This window comes from Cupressus sempervirens, chromosome 9 (assembly GCF_028749045.1).
Source record: "Cupressus sempervirens isolate cs-2001-9-10 chromosome 9, ASM2874904v1, whole genome shotgun sequence".
NCBI classification, from domain to species: domain Eukaryota; kingdom Viridiplantae; phylum Streptophyta; class Pinopsida; order Cupressales; family Cupressaceae; genus Cupressus; species Cupressus sempervirens.
Window position 1 is genome coordinate 454,405,183 of NC_143126.1, and position 6,874 is coordinate 454,412,056.

The 6,874-nt window shown below is 31.9% G+C and overlaps 1 long non-coding RNA gene across 1 annotated transcript; it reads left to right on the forward strand.

The window, feature by feature from the left end:
- The first annotated feature begins 1,169 nt into the window (after positions 1 to 1,169).
- Positions 1,170 to 5,334, forward strand: LOC149539283 (uncharacterized). Its single transcript, XR_016355889.1, has 3 exons — positions 1,170 to 1,194; positions 2,358 to 2,579; positions 5,125 to 5,334. It is a non-coding gene; the product is annotated as an uncharacterized LOC149539283 (long non-coding RNA).
- Positions 5,335 to 6,874: the final 1,540 nt, after the last annotated feature.

A 6,874-nucleotide genomic window follows, 5' to 3' on the forward strand; every position in this document is an offset into this window, starting at 1 on the left:
AGACATACAATGTTGTAACTATGCTACAATATTATGATCTATAAGATGGCTATTGCAATCATGCGAGTTGTAATGTGATTTATGTTAGAATATCTATAATCGTGATTTATAGGAGTAAATAATGAGATTCATATTCTTAACTCAAGAATTTAAGGTGTAATTATCCCTTAGTAGAATTGATTATTTTTTATTTTATTGCAATAATAATTTCTAATTCTATTGCCAAAGCTTTTATTAATTTTTTACTTGTCTTGCGTCTATTGCAAGAGCCAGATGTGAATTAGGTTTAATAATGAAAGCATTTGTGAAGAATTCTTACCTCTAGATGATCCCTTTGTGGCATGGTTGGAGCCCACATTTTGTTAGTAGAACCTTTCTATGAATTGAGAGCCTCCTTAAATGATTTTGCTTCTATCAGTTTCGGTGGGTTTGCAAACTGAAATAAATGCCAATTTATACGAGACAATGATCCCATGAAATAGGTGTAAATGATGTGATTAATGTCATAGAGGATTACCTTCCACTGAGAAGGAAGGCCTCCTCAAGAACTATGCAAAGTTTTACAAATTCCTCAATAGAAGATTTGTTTGTTGATTCTTTTTGCTCCTCCCAACGATTTATTTTACATAATTCTTTATTTAAAAATAGAGATATACTAGTTTTACATTTTGTATACACATTTTGAAACTCTTTAATGAACTTTTAAAACAAAGTACTAAAATATATAAACTAGAGAATATTTATTTATTTTATACCAAAATTACCAATTTAAAATTGAAATTGAAAATTGCAAATTGCCCATGCCGGAATATTATCTTCATTCGTGGGGAGGTGTGTAGGGGGAAGTGAAGTGAGCTGACACATGTCTTTATATTCAATATTTTATAGTTTTCAGAAAATGCTTCATTCATTCTATTTATAGTTTCAAAGCCTTTATTAGTGTAATGGCAATGTCTGAAATGGCGTCTCTTCTTTAAACCCCTATGTCTCGGCTGCAACGGCTCTGTGAAGAAAAAGCACTGGCCGTTTATGCTTTTTATAGTTTTACTTTTGTGATTTATGCTTTTTATCGGTTTAATTCTGTAATGTTACCGTTGCGTTTTATGATTTTAGTTTCGTGGGCTATATAATAAGGTAATGTGGCTCTTGTTTCCTCAAGTTTTCTGTGGAGTTTCATCCGCCGAGGGTTTGAAGGTATTTCAATTTTTGTTTTGAGCCTCTTTTTTCCTTTCATATCGTCTATTATTTTATTAGAGTTTTTTTGTGAGAGGGATTTAATGTCTGAACTGATATTTTCTATCTAAGGGCCACTTAAGTATTAAGCAGCATTGGGTTTTTCTACAGAGGTCTATATGGTTTGATTCTCTGTTTACAGTTTAACCATATTGGGCTTCCTCTGTTTGGTTTGATTCTCTGTTTACAGTTTACCCATATTGGTGTTCCTCTGTTTGTATACTATGTGCAATGTTCTGTTAATTTGCCTTATTGTTTTTCGATTTACAAATACAAGTACTAATTTGATAAAAGCTCATCATCACTTGCCAAATGTACGTAAGTGTTAAGTTAGACTTACCCCTTGGCTCTGGCGCAATTTTCAGCTCATCCAGCGCCCTGACATAGGTAATTTTTATTTCAAGGAATCATGCCATATGCCATGTACAGCCTAATCATATTTTACTTTAATTTTGAATTATAAAACAAATAAAAAATAATTATAGGTTATAATGTGAAAATGTGAATACGCAATTTTCTGTTGCATTTATAATATGTAATGTTGTTAATTGCTAGATTTTTCAAGTCAGAGTCCCTTAGTGTCTTAATGAATGTTTGGAGGTTTATATTCATTCTATTTGCTGCTTTCTTTGTCCATGGACCATTTGAAGTTTTTCTTTAATTTTCTTTTTTTTCCTTGTCATTCTATTTTTGTTTGTTTCATTCTTTCGTTCTGTGCCTTTTTTAAAGCTATTATTCTCATTTGTTTGGCATGGCCATACATTTTTTTTTGGACAAATTGAAGTGAGATATGGTTTAAATTTAATTGTGAATTTTTAATTTGACTGAGAATAATTATGAAATAAATAGATTTCAAAGATTGTGCTCTTTCAATTCCCTTCTCCTGTCTCTATCTACCCTTTAATTTTGTTATTGACAAAATTCTGTTTCAAATATGTTAACCCCGCTGCTAGTTCTGATCTATGCATTGTTTTCATTGTCATGGAATTGTGATTTATGTTAGTATGATAAAGTAACCCATGTTACAGTTTGATCTAGCTATTGTACTTGTTCTTTCCTATTAGTTTTGTAGCTAGATTAATAATTAGTCTCGTTTGACGCTTTAGAATTTTCTGCCTTTGCAGCATTATATTTTTCAAAAAAATTCTTCAAATTGAGTTCAACACAGTTCTGTTACCACTTCTGCCAAAAAGGACAGTATGTTGATATTTAATAAGTTCATTAACATACAATCTGAGCAGGATGAGAACAAGTGTAGGTCATTTCAGAGAAAAGCAGAATTTCAGAGAAAAGCAGAATTTAATATTGAAGCTCAGCAGGTTCGTTTCAAGATGTGTCAGTCTCAGGTATGAAACTATGAAAATTTGTTTCACAACATATGACTTAAACAACATGTTATTTGATAGATTGCAAAATTATTTCTCCATTCAATTTTCAGGCCCATATGAGTTGTCTTGTTTGAGCTAGAACAATAAACACACACAGAATATGCAGCCGTAGTTTTGTTTGCAACAATAAAAAGGAAGCATGTGGTGTGCAGATCAAGGAGTCGATGCACGGTTTTGTTTTTATTTTGTTTGACAAAGCAAAATGAGATATGGTTTAAATTTGATTGTGATTGTCTTTTTGCATAGAGACATCTTTCTGACATTGCACGGTGCGAAGGCTTTCATTAAAATTTATGAATTGAAGAATTTTCAATGTTAAAATATAATTATGTTTTAATTCCTTCCCTTGCAGCTTTGCATCTTTCACCTGTAGTTTATGTATGCTAGGTGCTGCCATCTCTTAGTTATGTTTCGTATTGTTTCATTTTCATTAACGTCGTCCATGGCCACCCCTTTTCATTAGAGAAGAATTGTAAACATATTTTTGTTTAATGTTTGTGAGAAAAACTCTAAACATGATCATTTTTTAACCCTCTTATGGGTTTTTTTGGCCAAATTTTGTCAAACTCTTTTAATTATGTTCAACAACTTTAATGTGGATTTTGGATTTTGGATTTCAAACCTCTGGTGGCTATATATATGCTTAGCTTTCCTTGTCTGCTATGAAATGTGTAAGGTCTTTTCAAACTAGAATTACACTATTAATTATGATTGATTGCATAGCTTTGAGTCCTGAACTGTAGAATTCAACTGTTTCATCTTAACCATGTATTTGAAATTCCATCTAAAGCCTTTATGTTCTTGAATCTTGCTCAATGTCGAATGTGCATATATGACTTCAGAGCTAAAAATTCTTTTGAAATCCGTTAAACTGATGGGGCAAAGTCCAGTTGTTTTAGATTGTTAAGTTCGCCTATAATCTAAAGAAGTTTGTGCACACATAAGACTCAGTTATCACGTAGACAATATTTCATCACATGTTCAGACAAAATAATAGAGAATTTGGATTCATTGAAACAATCAAAATTGTGGCATTTGACAGTCTGTGCAGTATCCCATTGTGAGATATATTTGAAATCATCTCCAAGGTGGATTGTAAATTATCTCCTCTCTGTATGAGCTCTAATAGTGTGTGGTTCTGCATCTACGCATAGTAAATCTTTGTATAATCATTGAGATGATGCAGGCCTTGTGAATGCTGCCTTATATGCAGTATTTTCTGCTATCTTTATGTGCCAAGCCTTGTGAATGCTACCTTATATGTAGTATTTTCTGCTATCTTTATGTGCTTGTATCTACCCTTGGAATGAGAAAATGAAATCACGACTTTGGTATATCTAAAATTCCGTGTGAAGTCTTTATGTTCTTGCTCAATTTAGAATGTGCATATGACTTCAGAGCTAAGAATTCTTATGAAATCCGTTAAACTGATGGGGTGGAGTCTAGTTATGTTAACTGTTAACGTATAATCAAAAAAAAGTTTGTGCTCACATAGGACTCAGTTGTCACATGGATAATATTTCATCACGAGTTCAGACAATATAATAGAGGATTTGGATTCATTGAAAACGATCTACATTGTGGCATTTGCAGTCTGCGTGCCATTGTTGTAAATTGTCTCCTCTCTGTATATGCTCTAATATTGTGTGGTTCTACATCATTGAGATGATGCAGACCTTGTAAAGATCTTTATTAATTATTATTATTTATTTAATAATAGACCTTATATGCAGTATTTTCTACTATCTTTATGTGCCAGCACCTACTCTTTGAACGAGAAAATGATATGTGGATTGTAAATTGTCTCCTCTCTGTATATGCTCTGATAGTGTGTGGTTCTACATCTAGAAATAGAAAATCCTGGTATAAGTATTAAAATTTGAGATTATGTAAACCTTGTGAAGACCTTTATTAATTATTTTTTCAATTTAATACCACCTTATATGGAAGATTGTCAGCTATCTTTACGCACCTCCATCCTACTCTTTGAATTAGAAAAGGATATTGCAACTTTGATATGGAAGCTCTATCAGAAAATAAGCTCAACAAACTATTGAAATCTATATGCAGTATTTTATATTTTCATCTCGGTGTAAATTTATATGTTTTCTCTTGTTTTGTTCATCCTGGTGTAAGTGTTACGTAGCTTTGTTTGCAACATTGTCTTTTCTCTATTCTATTAGATTTTATCATTTTGAAGCTTAAATTCTCATTGAGCTATTCTTAGTTTCTCATGATTGGTAATCCTTTGGCTTTTCTCATTTTCTGTTGGTTCTAAAATTCTTTATCTATTTGGAACATAGTTTGGTTTCTGTTTTATCTGGTTTTTAGCATTTTCAAGCTTACATTCTCTTTTCTTTGCACTTTTTAATCTAACTTTAAGCATTTTGAAGCTTAGATTCTCAATGTTTTAGTATTTTGAGGTGTAAAATCTCACATGTTTTAGCATTTTGAAGCTAATTCTCAGCCGTTGGCAACATTGTTTGGTTTCTGTTCTATACAGGTTTCAGCAATTTCAACAGCCAGCCATTGAAATCTATATGCCTTTCTTGCTTGTACAGTATTTAATATTTCTATCTCGATGTAAATTTATATGTATCCTCCTGGTTATCCATTTTTCAGTCTGTTAATCCTGCCGAAAGCTTTAACCAGCTCTGTTTGTAATATTTTTTGGTTTCTGTTCTATTTATATTTTAGCACTTTGCTATTCTTAGCTTATAAGGAAAATACCTTAAAGAAGCGAGTCCACTATATTCTTTATGTTATATGGCCATTATTACATAGTATGTCAGCATCCATTTAGAACAAACTCATGGGATAAAAAAATAGAGCCCAAATACACAAGAGCCCAAGATTTCTTTCATTCTGCTGTTAGGAGGGATGGATTTGTCCTACAAATAACTACCGCATGTGCTCATTCCTCTCATATTCCATATTCACCAACTACACTTACTCCAGGACAAAGCTCGACTAGCCTCTCTCTTGTGAGGACTTAAATGCCCATCATCACCTTAGTAGGAAATCATTGTAATGTGGAAAGCCTTTACCCTGGCTTGATTCATTATTCAAAAGTTAAGCCTTATCTGCCTAGAAATTTATGTTTGGTTAGAGCGCCAATCATCCTTTGATTGTTCCCATTTCTACCCCTACATCTAGAAGAAAATCTTCCTAACTGGCAGGGTGTGGAATGAGTTATATTTGTACAATCACCCTATCTGAGAAAATGGGTTATCTTATTCCCTCCAAAGCGAGTTCCCACGATAAGCAATCCTAAAATCCCGCTTTGTTTTTAGAAATGAAAAGATTTTTGGAAGTGCGGTCGATGTTGTTTACAAGCATTCTATGCTGTTTAGGTTCTGCGTGGATAATTTGATTTGCGGTCAGAGGAAGTAATACCAAGTGTCTCAGAAAGTACCAAAGATGTGTTTTATCACCGGTGGTTGTTTTGATTCATGGAGATATTTTTTTCACTAGTGGTATTTTTAATTTTCTGATTGCTGGTTAGTTTGTGAAAAGGTGTTTTCAGTCTAATTTCATACATTTTTTTGTCAACTGGGTTGAGATTTGAATTCAATTGTCACTTTCAAAAATAAGATAATGTCTCAAATTTTGGTTTGTAAGTTTGTCTAAACTATGTTTTAGATTCAGATTATGTGTGATATGTTGTGCATGGTTTTTTTTTTTTTTTTTTCATCTTGACTTTTCAATATCTAGATTCATTAAAATTAAAAGATTTTCACTCACAATGAGATTACTTTCAATGTAGTAACTTTTTTTTCTTACACTCTACAATTCACTGAAGTTCAGCAGTGAGCTGTCCTTGAAGATTATTAATTCAAATTTTAGAGACGCTACATATAGGATGTGTGTGTGATTAAACTCCTTTCTATATATTGCATATATATGGTGGAAAGAGAGTATATTTTTTAGAGATATTTCTAGAAACACTAGGAATGTATTTCAATTTACAATTTGTGCTCTATCTTAATGTTGAATTCAAGATAAGAATGTATTTCAATTTGCAATTTGTGCTCTATCTTAATCTTAAATTTAAGATGAGAAAGAATTGGGGAATTACTTATTAAGTGTTAGAAACATAAAAAATAAAAACCTTTTCTAAAGGGTTAGATTTAAAAATAAATATATATCAAGATGCTATTAATATGGGAACTATAAAAAATAAAGAGACAAGGTTTGAAATGTAATTTTATCTTTGACAATTTTATTTTAAGTTTGACAATTTTATTGTATTT